The following is a 6,062-nucleotide window of genomic DNA, read 5'->3' on the forward strand; positions in this document are numbered from 1 at the left end:
TGAATGATATCTAGCTAACTATGCTAGATAGCTTGCTAGTAGCCAGAAAGCCAACTTGATAGATAGCTATTGGTAAGTAGCCAGCTAGCTAGAGAGATACGGTAGATAGATAAATAGACGGATGGATGGATAGATTGATAGATTGATAGATTGATGAACAGATAGATAGGTCATCAATAAATTCATGAGATTATGTCACATTTTAACCATTCCATGAGCCATCGTGCCTGGAGATGGCGTGATCTAATGAGTCGATTTGGTTGACTATAACTGGACTGAAAAGCCACTTCAAGCCAGGCGGTAGAAATGGGCCGATGAATGAATCCTCACCACTTGAGTGACTGAGCGGTGAATTCTCATCATCAATGATTAAAGCCGCATTAAAGATGGCAATTTGACGATGTCAGTGGTTGAGTGTGTCATCATTAATGTGCATAGTGCTGTGCCCTTTAGATGTAGGAAACCAAGAGTACTGCTTTTAACGAGCGCTTAGTTATGTGAGGGAGATTTTCAATTCAGTTAAAATTTATTAGTCACCATTTTATTACTGCAGGTATGGAAAGTGGGGGGACTTGAATTTTAATAATGTTTGATATAAGACAATATGTCATACAAAGTATTTTATTTTGTTGAGGTTGAAAGCACAACACAATCCCTCCTGTGACAATGAAATTACTTTCTCATTTTCTTATTTTTCTACGTATTTCTACACAGTACAGGGTGCATTTTCTTCTTTTAAATTTATTTTACCATTAATCATTCAGTGCAAACATTTAAATCAACTCCAACTTCTTCAACATTGGGGCAACATTTTATTTTAGGGCATAGTTAATATTAATTTCATGCTGCATGCACTTTGTTACCATGAACAACGAGGAAAACGAGAAAAAAACAGCAAGTTTAATTTTCTGTCAAAACCTACCAATGGGAAGGAAAGCTCATATTCCATATATTGTATAAGGTGCACTAGACTGTCTATACGGCGAACTTTCACTGATTGAAAAAAGTTAACCAAATATAATATATAAATTAACATTTTCCAAATATACGGCACTCTACATTATACAGTAGAGGCTGGGGTTTCGGACAACTCTTCTACAGGGGGGAAATTTAGTTGATGGCCGCAGTTGGCAGTCGTTGCAAGACCTGTTGTGGCTTCATATTACTACACATATAAGATGCACCTGCGTATAAAGCGCAGGCTCATTGTTTGAAGAAAATTAAGGCTTTTGGGTGCACCTTATTCACCGGAAAATACGGCACTTAAAATAAAGTGCAACACAAAAACAACATCATGACAAAATAAAAATGGCCGAGTATGATGTGAAAATATTTAAGCCATCGTTAATGGCTGGCATATGCGTACAGACACAAACTAGCGCACACTCTGCAGTGGACGGGTTGCTATAGTAACACCAATAGAGATTCACTGAGCATCTTGTTTGGCCACTGCCCTTTTTGTAATGATGGTTCCCTGAAGTGGTTTGTTGATGAGAGGCAATACTCTCTGGAGTCCTCTTTTGCATTTGGAATCATGAATATCGCAATCCAACCCATAAAGCCAAAAAGTGAATGCAGACTTTTCCTTCTTTTCTTTTTCTTTTCTACTTCTCTGATGTTTTTATCATTAGACCATCACTGCAGAGGGAGGGAACATGTACGAGGCAAATGTAAACAAATTTTGTGATCATGTTGGACCACACATGTGCCTCTATGTTTGTAGCACGCACGATACCTCAGGCTTCATTTAAAGGACAACCGACACCATTTTTTTTTTGTTTCCTAACTGACATCAGAAAAACGTTTTATAGTATCTAAAATACCCAAAACACGCACGCTGATATTTTTAGTCAAATGCAAAACACCAATAAAAATGACTTAAAGTGTGCTAAAACTGCAAAAAATTGAGCTGCGAATTGGGCATTTTCAGAAAGTTCGTGACGTTATGCCAAGACGTCTTGCCTTGCTCCAGAATCAAAACAATGGCTTCAGATTCGGAGAAGATGCTTTCTTGTTACTCATCCAGTTATGAATATGATTCATATAGTTCTGAAGAGGAAAGCATAAATGTTTGCAATTGATTAAAGAAGTTCTTCCGGGTATTTTGAGGCGTCAGGAATGATGTATAGCGTCCCAGAAAATGCAGAAGATGGCACCCAAGCTCCGTTGGAAATGGGCTGATTTGTCTGCTGGGAATTTGTGTCAGCGAATATCAAATAGTTGTCTTGTTGCAACACACACCGATTCACCATTGCGTTATTTATATGTTGTCTTTCTAATTTCGTCATCAACACGAAGTTTTCAGACCAAACAAAGTACCGCAAAATGCATATATTATTATTATTATAAATTGTGCTGTCCAAAATCACACCTTGGGATTACAAAAAAAAAACCCCATACTCTGTATCCATTGAGATTAATTCTGTTCAGCGAGGCTTGAGTTGGTCTCGCACCCTTTTCTGCATGCAAAGTAAGAAAAAAAGTGCAAGAGGCAAAAAAAGAAAGTAATTGTGAGACGCAGAGTGTTGCAGACACCGGTTGCCATGACAACAGCCTTATAAAGTGGTCATGCTACCTCGCCTTCTGTGCGGTGATTTAATCAGTTTACCCAGCCAGCAATGCATCATCATCACCCCGAGTTAGGATACACCTAAAACGCAACGTTATGGCTACCACATTGGCTTGTGATGATTTTTTTTGAGTTTATTGAGCAAATGATGTCAATGTCAAAGTGTCGTCTAAAACCTTCGTTGCGTCTCCTCTTAATCGTGTCTCAGCCACGTGAACATTTGTGTCGACCTCCGATGGGACCCACAGTTAAAAGAAACTCATCTCGCTTTAATAGTGATCAGTCGTAAAATAGGTAATAAAGAAACAGATTAAGCAGATATTAGTGACCAAGGTCTCTGATTAAAGGTCGCGAGAATTATTGCTGAATGTTAAAATAACGGTTTAAGAAGAAAAAAAAGCCCCTTAGCTGAAGGGCAATAAAAGGTCGTTTGGAATGTTGTTCTGCTTCTTCCGTGTGCCACGCAAAGTACACATCAGTGTGGGTTAAATTTCTCCTTGAGAGGCCGCAATGATTATAATAAACTATATAAAACATATCTTCCGCAATTTTAGTATTTACTTTCACTGCTTCGCGGATGACACCCGACTCTACCTCTCCAGTAAACCCGACGCCTCTCTTCCATCTGCATCCCTTACACTTTGCCTCTCAGAAATTAAATCCTGGTTTTCTCATAATCATCTGTGCCCCCTGCCCGTCTCACCACGATGGGATGCAGAGCTTTCAGCCGCTCTGTTCCCAAACTCTGGAATTTAATTTATTCGATTTTATTGTTTTATGTATTGTTTTTATTGTAAAGTCTTCTTGGGTGTTCAGAAAGGCGCTTGTTAATTAAATGTATTATTATTATTATTATTATTATTATTATTATTATTATTATTATTATTATTACAAATTATTCAGTACATTTTTGTGGGGTTTGGAATAAAGGTACAGATGCATATTTTCTTTTCCCTCCAACTTTTGTCACCATAACGACATAGGACCTTTTATTCAGAATCTTCTAAGGTTTCTACTAAATAATGCATGACTCTCAAAGCGAACATTGGGCCGTGTAAAAGTACATTTCTTCATCATGATTGCTTCATACCACTTAGCCCTTCACCTCTCCGACAATCCTCATTGAGGATTTATACCAGAGGAAACTATGTAAATGATTTCCATTTTGCACCCGTGTCACCTTTTCTCTCAAACTCAAGCTGCAATTTCCATCAATTCTTAAAAGTTTGAGGGACATGCTCATTTCACAGGTCAATTAATTTTAATCGCACAATGTCAATTTAAACTGAGTTCAAGACGCTAGATGGACACATTGTGAAAATCTCATTAACCTTCCCACTTTGCAATTTGTTCAGGGTTCTCTTTCCCTGCAGATTGGAGCCACTCCTCAACCATTTTTTAAAACCTTTATTCTGTTTTATGTTGACGAAAAAAAAATTGACGTTCGGATTGTGTCAAGTCACAGCACTTTTCCTCCTTAGATTTGAGTGGCAGCGATCCCAGCAAGATATTAAACTTCATATTTTAAAATAAAAATAAATAAACAGTTACATTTATTGAATTTCCAGGATGTAAATTTTTTTTGCACATGATTTTGATGTGGACAAATCAATCTTCAGAGTTTCAAAAGTATTTTTACTTCATAACATGTTTGGAAAAAAAATCATTACCCCTCTTTCAACAATTGATCTTTCTGAATTGAATAGATCACAGTATGAATTTTAAGTGGACTGCCATTATGCACGGATGTGAAAAGAGTAATTGAATTAATTAGCTGTTAATCCACCCGTAGCAGTTTTGTCGCTGTCTGTTTCATTTGCACGAAAGCTATCATCTTCATAATGACAATCATATTAATTTGCTCTCCCCTTCTCTATCTTTGCCTGACACTCTCTGTCACGGGTTGCAAAGTGGTGATGGCAGTTGTGGATCCCAAAAAGCAGGCAGGAGGGAGCAGCAAGTTGTATTTGAGGAATTGTATTAAAATAAAGTCAACAGGAACAAAATCTAAAACATCAACATCATCTGAACAGAACAATACAAAGTATCAAAGAAAAACCAAGAGTAAAAGTCTGCCAAGATGAAACAAACACATGCACAGCATACAATTGCATACAATGACCCGACGCCGAATGGTCGTGCCGGGAGTCCTTTTGACTGCCACTGATTGGAATCACCAGCACCTGCGAGGCTACAGGCGGGGCCGACAGCGCCACCCGTTGGTCGCCAACCAGATCATGACACTCTCTGCCTTCTCCATCCCGTGTGTGTCCTCCTTTTTACCCTCTTCCTCTCCCCAGCAACTCTTCAGCGTTGTGTACGATACATTCTGTCAATATACAGATGCAAGATGGCTGGAAAAATAGCACATTGATTTTTGCTTCCTTCTTCCTCGAATCAAGACGACATCATTTGTGCTCAATGTTATCCTGCATTGTATTTTTGCAATCCGTTTAATTCTTCTTCTTCGCTTAATTGAAATCTTGCAAATGAGCCATTGTTTACATCTTGCTGCAGAAGAACAGACAATTCCAGCACACATTTTCCCCCCTCTCTCCAACCATGGAAATTAGTACAAACTCAGGAAAATAATTTGTCTCTGTGCAAATCTGAAAAAAAAGATGGGGAAATATCACTAGTCTCTCACTATGCAACCACCTCCTGAAAGACTGTTAGCTCTTAGTGGGAGATTTATCTACATTTGATCAGATTTGATGCGGCATTTTACTGTGGGCAAAGTGGGAAATATGACAAACAAAGTCTGGTCACAATGTGCCCTGTAGTCTAATCAAATCTGACAACAGTGATAAAGTAGGATTTGTTTTGTTTGCAAAGAGTCAATCTGACTTTTTATTCATCCTCTTTGGCATTCTCAGTCCAACTGTTTAATGTTTCAATACTTTTTTTGCACGGTAATGAGGTAAATGGCAAAATTAACTGTCGTGGTTGCACCCAAAAATGACAAATACAATACAAGGCTTCAGAAGGATTGTTATAGTGTATCTACTAAACTTGGAGCGTCATTCGCAGGTTACCACGGAGATACATAATGAACGAATTGCAGAAAGGCAATAATAATAATATCCATCCATTTTCCGTACTGCTTATTCCTCATTCGGGTCGTGGAGGGTGCTGGAGCCTATCCCAGCTGTCTCCGGGTACGAGGCGGGGGACACCCTGAATTGGTTGCCAGCCAATTGCAGGACACACAAAGACATACGACAGTCACTCTCAAACCCCGGGCCAATTTTGCAGTGTTCAATCTGCCTGCCATGCCTGTTTTTGGAATGTGGGAGGAAACCGGAGGACCCAGAGAAAACCCATGACATTACAGGATTTTTTAAATTATTATTATTATTATTATTATTATTATTATTATTATTATTATTATTATTATTATTATTATTATTATTATTATTATACTTTTTTGCACGATAATAAACAACCAACTAATCATTCCTGCTTGGGCGAATGCAGCTTCGTTATTTTACGA

This window comes from Hippocampus bargibanti, linkage group LG01 (genome assembly GCF_051943395.1).
Source record: "Hippocampus bargibanti isolate YZ-2025 linkage group LG01, ASM5194339v1, whole genome shotgun sequence".
NCBI classification, from domain to species: Eukaryota; Metazoa; Chordata; class Actinopteri; order Syngnathiformes; family Syngnathidae; genus Hippocampus; species Hippocampus bargibanti.